This window comes from Elephas maximus, chromosome 5, assembly GCF_024166365.1.
Source record: "Elephas maximus indicus isolate mEleMax1 chromosome 5, mEleMax1 primary haplotype, whole genome shotgun sequence".
In the NCBI taxonomy this organism is placed as follows: Eukaryota; Metazoa; Chordata; class Mammalia; order Proboscidea; family Elephantidae; genus Elephas; species Elephas maximus.
In genome coordinates, this window is record NC_064823.1 from 87,634,998 (window position 1) to 87,642,446 (window position 7,449).

Consider the following 7,449-nt stretch of genomic DNA (forward strand, 5'->3'; position numbering starts at 1 on the left):
TATATATATATATTTATTTATTTATTAAAATGCTATTTTGTGTTTTGTAATTGTAAGATAGGTTGGAATACTCAGTTGTAGTGTATCCATACAACTGCTGGCATTTATTACCGGAGGATTTCTGTCAAATCAAGTAGGAAGCTGATTAATTATAATTTTATCCTTCTGCTGACTAAGTGCTCTTCCTCACCCTCAGGTGCATGCCTAGGTACGTCACTGCAATTGTCCCTGTTTATCTCTTCAACCTCAAGGGATGAGTCCAGGCTTCTGCCAGCACTAGTCTGCATGAGTGATATAACTGGGAACAAACTGGTCACTGTCATGACAACAGTGGAGGTTGAATATTGCTGCTCAAGTCTTTATTTTCACTTTGTTGTTATAATATTTTTGTGGATCGATCCACAATTTCTTTCTAAGATTATTTCTCCCAAAAGTTCAAAGCAGTTTGGAATATCTCATCCTCATCCAATAATGGAAATAATTTTATCCAAAAGGCTCTGAGAGGGAGTGCTGGAATTCATGTTTTGGGTAGTAGAAGCAGCAGTTGTTATGAAGGTAGTGTCTGTGTAGTAGTGGCCACTGCTGTGGAAGCTGATTTTATTTAGGGTTCAGGGGTAGGGAAAAGAGGAAAGATTGGAGGGTATCCTGGGAACAATGGAAGTATAGGTGGATAAGGTCCTGGTTAGGAAGGTGGATATGGATAACCTGGGCCAAAAGGAGGAGGAGGAGGTGGTGGAACACGTCCTGGGCCAAAAGGAAAAGGTGGTGGTGGTGGAGGAGGAGCAGGAGGCAGTTGTCCAGGTGGATACGGTCTCCAGGGGCCTCTTTGACTCTCACAAGGCTGTGGAATAAAGCAGGAAACAATTTGAAATTAGATACCTCAATGTCAAGCGTAAGGGTATATTCTATGATAGTCGGTATTCAAAATGGCCCCCTAAGTCCCCACTCCCTGGTGTGCAAACTATGACCTGACCTGATCTGGTGAGTTCTTTTAAAAGAGGGCCTACAGATCAGAAACAGAAGTCAGTGAGATTTGAAGCTGCAGCAGATACTCCTCTATTGGCCTTGAAGCAAACTGCCATGTTGAGCAGAGGATCACATGGCAGGAAATGGGGGGTGGCCTCCAAAAGCTAATAGAAGCTTCAAGCTCATAGCCAACAAGAAAGCAGAGACCTCAGTTCTATAACCACAACAGACTGGATTCCTACAAAAACCATGGAAGCTTGAAAGAGGACCTTGAGCTCCAGAAAGGAACACAGCTGGGCCAATAACTTTTCAATCTTTATGGGACCTTGAACAGAGAATACAAGTAAGACAAACCTGGAATTCTAACCTACAGAAACAGTGAAATAATAAATGGATTTATTTTTAAGCCACTATGTTTGTGGCAATTTGTTACATAGCAAAAGAAAACTATAATACACTTATCTAAGACATGTAGTCTGAAAGTCTCTATCAGGGAAAAGGAAGAGTAACTCTTGACCTCTGAATACCTGGGCTGTCAATAAAAACTTGGGAGGGAGGGATGGAAATAATGGGTAAAATCATATCCTTTGCTTATCATAGAGGCTGTCTTTGAAATTAATTTCAAATGGAAGGAAATGCCCTGATAGGATGGGGGAAAATGCCTCTTTATATCTCATTTAAACATTCAGTGCTATCAGACTTTGAAGCTGATAAATTGAGAGCTTACTAGGTGCAACACACAAATCTAGATGCTATGGGGGATACAAACATATCTTATGTGAGTCTACAGACCAAGTAGCTGTAATACAAGGCAGAACAAAAATGATCTAAAGGGAGGTAGAATGACAGCCTCTGGAATTTAACACCAGGATTTGAATTCTGCCTCTGCCACTTATTGGTTGTGTGCACATGAAATCCTCTTTGAGGCTATCTTTCCTCACCTGTCAAATGACATTCATAAAGTACCCACCTCCTAGTGTTGTTGTTAGATTTGCTGTGAAGTATTATCTATAAAGTGCTTAGGGCAATGCTTAGCTCAGTTATAGAGCTCAATAAATGTAGTCACTGTTGTTAGGTCCTGTCTAGTTGGTTCAGTATCATAATGACGCTATGTACAACAGAATGAAACACTGCTCTGTCCTGTGGCCTCATCACAATGGTTTCTTTGTTTGAGACCATTGTTGCAGCCACTGTTTCAGTTCTCCTCGTGGAGGGTGTCTCTCTTTTTCACTGACCCTCTACTTTACCAAGCATGATGCGCTTCTTCAGGGACTGGCCCCTTCTGATGACATGTCCAAAGTACATGAGATAAAGTCTTGTCATCCTTGCTTTCAAGGAGAACTCTGGCAATAAATGTTATGTGCTACTGTTTGTTGTATGAAAATCTAACATGTTGTTTTTGTTGGGTGCCAATGAGATTCTGAGTCATAGTGAACCCATGTGACAGAGTAGAACTATGCCATAGGATTTTTTTTTTTTTTTTTTGCTGCAATCTTTACAGAAGCAGATCAACTGGCCTTTCTTCCATAGAGCCACTGGTGGATTCCAACCACAAACCTTTCAGTTAGCAGCCAAGATCTTTACAGTTGCACTACCAGGGCTCCTTAACACCTAGTATAATGGTTTGCATAAGTATAATTTTTGGAAATAAAAATAGTTGAAATATAGTGCAGAAAACAAATGAATTTAGAATTTTAGAGTGATTGGCTTTGGTTAGAAGAAAGATTAAGGCTTGTCTCATTGAGGAGGTAGTATTTGAAATGAGGGTTAAAGAATGTAAAATGGTGGATGGCATGCCAAATGGAGGATGAATATGCAAATACTCTGAGGTAGGAAAGCACTGGTCCTACTCTACTGAGAGTAAGAAGTCTAGATTTCTTGGTGCACACAGTTTAAATAGAATGCATAGTTACATTCACTTCTTGTACACAAGCCCTTCACTTAATTGTTTTGCACATTGTCCTCACTAATTCCAAACTTTAGCATCACCCTAAATCACCTGTCTCCTGGATTTCTAATTCCAGATTCTTGAACAATGGTGGAGGATTTCACAAGCCTTGACACCATCACAAATTTATGGTTTTTCAGTACTGCCCTGCAGTGTTTTCCAATGTCTCTACCCTATTCTCCTGGAGGGCTATACATTTTCAAAAAGGTACCAGTCTTATTTAAGCTCTCTACCTCACTACTGGGAAACCCTGGTGGTGTAGTGGTTAAGTGCCACGGCTGCTAACCAAAGGGTCGGCACCGCCACTAAGATGGCTTTCCTCCTACTTTACCAGGATATTGGAGATAATTAGAATGAACTTACTCTGTTTACTAGCCTTACAATCAAGAAGCCATTGATATCTAAACATTTCTACCCTCATTGCAAGTTGTTTTCTCAGGGACTTGGCTTTGTCCATTTCACATTCTCCTTCTTGTTACTTCAATGTATTTTTTAAACTGGCTCATTTTACTTATCATTTATGTTCAGCTCACCCTTTTTTAAAAGGTTCAGTTTCAACTATTTATGCCCTTGTGGTTATCATCCTCCTTTTTTTTTTTTTAATCACATTCCTTCTAGCAACTGTTTGAAAGAGGAGTCCATGGCAACTTCACTTTTCACTTACCATTCACTCTTCAACCTGGCTTCTCCTCCCAACATGTCAGTAAACTCTTTTACGTTATCACTAACGAAACAAAAAATACCAAGGCACTTCTGTGCGACAAGTAGTCATATTTGTCCTCCCTAGCTAGTGATATCTTAACTGAATTTAGGAGGACATTCGACCAAGGGCTGCCAATGCAAAGGCTAGTCAAGGTGTACGGGAGCTCAGGATTTGGTTTTCAATTGGTGTGGGAAAAATATTACACATCATTTTAATTGTTGAGACAGTTATAGAATTAGTTGAAAGTACTCTTGTCTCCTTAAGAAACATCCTGATATCGATCTAAAAGTTAAGCTTAATGAAAAATTTTCAAAGTAAATTTCATATTCTTTTCCTAACCTCTTAATCCAACCACAGTGGTTACCTCCTTTCCCACAACTGGTCAAATGTGATGAACTTGGTAAAATGGTGAAAGGCTATGCTAAGACACTGTCTTTTCAGGGGACTTCATAACTATAGTAAATCTCCTTATACACTGATTGGTTTAGTAACAATCCAACTAAGATGAGGATTCTTAGAATCCAAATTTGTTTATATTATAATGGGATTAACAGCAGTCATTCTGTCAAACTTTCTTTGAGAACTAAATGAGATAACACATGTAAAACATTTGGAAAATGACCTATAACAGAGTGAGCACTCAAAAGACAACAGCAAGCAATGTTACTACTTACCCTGTCTATATACAAAGGACTTTTGCATTTCTAACATTTCATAATTCTTAGTCATTGTGAATCTAATATAATTAATTTAGGAAAATAGCTTATTCTTATCTAAACTAAGAATGATAAATGGCTAATATTATTAGAAACTCTATTTTGCAAAATAAATGATCATTGCTTAAGTAATCAAAACCTCATAATTCAAAATAATGAAATGTATTTCTCTTATATTCTGAGGACATGAAAATATTGAAAATCAGCTTTAAGATCAGATCAGGAAGACATAACATGAATTTGTAAATATATCAATATGGTTTATTGGTTTATCCAAAATAACGTTATACCTATAAAGCCTCAGCAACCTTTGAAATGACTTGCCTTTCTTCAAATTTCTGAGAGTAGATAAAAGATTCATTTTTTCATTTTTCATACTTCAGAATGATGTAATCTTATGTTGCCCACTTTGCAGAAGTCCTAGTCTTATGAAAAATTTTCCCCATCTTTTTCCATTTGCAGTTCTTTGGTAGAAATTACTTGAGGAATTATTTTCTCTCCCAACACTGGAATTATTTATCCCTGCTTTGAAATTTAATATCATTCTGCAACTTTGTTTTAAATTTTTGTGGCTTTTATTCCTTGATATTTTTTATTATAGTTAGTATCATCTATTCTGTTTAGTCTAGTCCTTTACACATGGTAGATGTTAATATAAATGTTTGTGGTTTCTCAACGTTTGACTTGCAAAAATTCTGCTAGGTCCTTGGCAAAAATGCATATTCTCAAGTCTCACCCCAGGCTCTCTTATTCATTAATATGAGATGAGGCTTGAATACTATATTTTAAAGAAGTGAGTCAGGTTTTTCTGATGTAGACTGCCTTGAGTTACCCATTGACAAAAACTGTTCTATTTTAGCTATCTCGTTTTATAGATAAAGGAACAGAACCTCAGAAAAATTAAATAACATGTTTAAATATATTCAAATAAATGTATTTACATATATTAGATAAAAAGCTTGTAAAAATTTGCTTTACCCACTTGTGTTATTGCTAGACATATGGGGAAACATATTTATACACATATTTACAGTGCAAGCTGATATAGATCTGAGCTGTCCAATATGGTAGCCAAAAGCCATGTGTAGCTATTTAAATTTAAATAGACTTTAAATTTAAATTAAAGCACTAGAACAGTGTTTCATCAATGATTGATAGGTATCATCATATAAGGAAAGGTAACGTCATGAATGAAAAAGAAATCACAAGTAACAGTTAATGAGAAAAATATAAACTTGAGTTAATCTTTAACGATACTTACCCAGAAGCATGCTACAAGAGCCAAAAGGCCCAGGATCAAAGATAGTGGTTTCATCCTTTATGGTTGCCCCTGAAAGTAAGCAGAATGGCTGATCAGCATTACTTTTTTGATTTACAGGCGCAATTTGGAAAGTGTTCCAACACTTGGCATATCATGTAATGCAGGCATAGTACTATAGCATTTCAAGGAATTTGCTTAATATTATTTTGAACTCTATTAATTTGGAGCAGTATTGGTAGGCTTAGAAAATTTGACTATAAAATGGTAGATTTAGTTTTCCTGTTTGATTTGCAAACTGTAATAGGAAATAATTTCAAAGAGTTGTTGGTAAAATGTTTGAGCAATTAAAGCTCTTATAACTAAGGTGTCTACAGAAATAACTTCTTTGAATTGGAGACATTTATAATTGTACATTTTGATATTTTTTAATAGTAATTGCAATACTTTATAGAATTATGTAAAATTTTGTTTGAGACATTAACATTTTAACTAGATCATAACTTGTAATTTTAATTCCTTGAATGCATCAAAAGGAGGAAAGGAAAAGAATCATCCTATTAAACACAGTTTAAGAGGAAAGAGTCACATAATATATATTCTATTTTTAACCACATTCTACTAAATTTTTTAAGAGGTCTCAAACTGTTTCCAAAAATCCATACATAGTATATCCAAGACCAGAGTAGAAAAAAGGGAGCTGTCCAGGTATTTTATTCTCAGTTGGCTAACCATTTATAATATATTTCAAATACATACCCCAAGCTCTGAGAAGGCACTTCTGTGCACCATTGTGCAGACTTATTTCTTGGCAGTCAATTCTGCACATAAGTTGAACAAGCTGCTGAACAGTCCAAGTCTTGGAATAATTATAGGGACAAAATGGCACTGAATATTCAATTACATGTGCATATGGCTATTTCTTTAAATGCTTTCCTTTGACACATTCTTATAAGAAGTTTGAAAAAATTAAGTAAAATGAATAATCAAAATATATTGTAGAATGATTCAGAGAATATCTGAGAGTTTTCTGGTCTTAAGGATTTTAAAGAACACTGAGTTCATCGGGGGAAAAGCCAACTGAATGTATAACGTAATGGACTAACTTTCCCAAGTGCCCAATATGAATTCCAAAATTTCACATCTTATCACTAACCAAATTTTTATGTAAAGCACATCTTATTCTTTTTGTGAAAATGAATATTCTATTTTAAAAAGCTCATGAAAATGTTATGTTTGAAAGTGAGAGAAATTTAGTATTCAAAAGTAAACATTTTTCAAATATATTTCTAAGTACCTACCTTTATATGAGGCACCTTCTTAGGGCTGATTAATCTTCTGGTAAAAGTGACTATTTCAAGTTACTTTTTGAGAGATAGCAAGCGAAGGTGAGAAGTAAGAAGAAATTTCTGCTCTTAATACCTCACAATGGATTTCTACTGCCAATAAGTGAAAGCTAGTTGAAAGATAAAACCACTTCTGGGTTGGCACTTTTTAATTAAAACAAAGATAGCAAAGGTCTAAGTGCCAATTTGGCAGTCTTTTTGTATAGGTTTTATTTTTTTTTAATTTCTGAGGAGCTTTTTTTTTTTGATCCATGCAATATTTGTTGTTAATTGAGGAACCATATATAATACAATACAATGACCCATAATGTCTTAATAAAATAATCTGAAACCTGTACACCATTTCCTCTTCATTTTAAAGAAAAAGATATTCTAGTTCAAATAATTTTAATGGGTCATTTTGTTAAGTGTTACTATCACTACAATTCCTATTTTATCTCAAAATTAAAAATTAATTTTAAATTGAAATTTAAAATGATATAGAGACAATTCGGTAGAAAAAAAGTAGAATT

The 7,449-nt window shown here is 35.2% G+C and overlaps 1 long non-coding RNA gene across 1 annotated transcript; it reads right to left on the reverse strand.

The window, feature by feature from the left end:
* Positions 1-353: 353 nt before the first annotated feature.
* Positions 354-6,985, reverse strand: LOC126077152 (uncharacterized). Its single transcript, XR_007517666.1, has 3 exons — positions 6,893-6,985; positions 5,595-5,663; positions 354-841 (listed from the first exon to the last, which is right to left on the reverse strand). It is a non-coding gene; the product is annotated as an uncharacterized LOC126077152 (long non-coding RNA).
* Between the last annotated feature and the right edge of the window lie 464 nt (positions 6,986-7,449).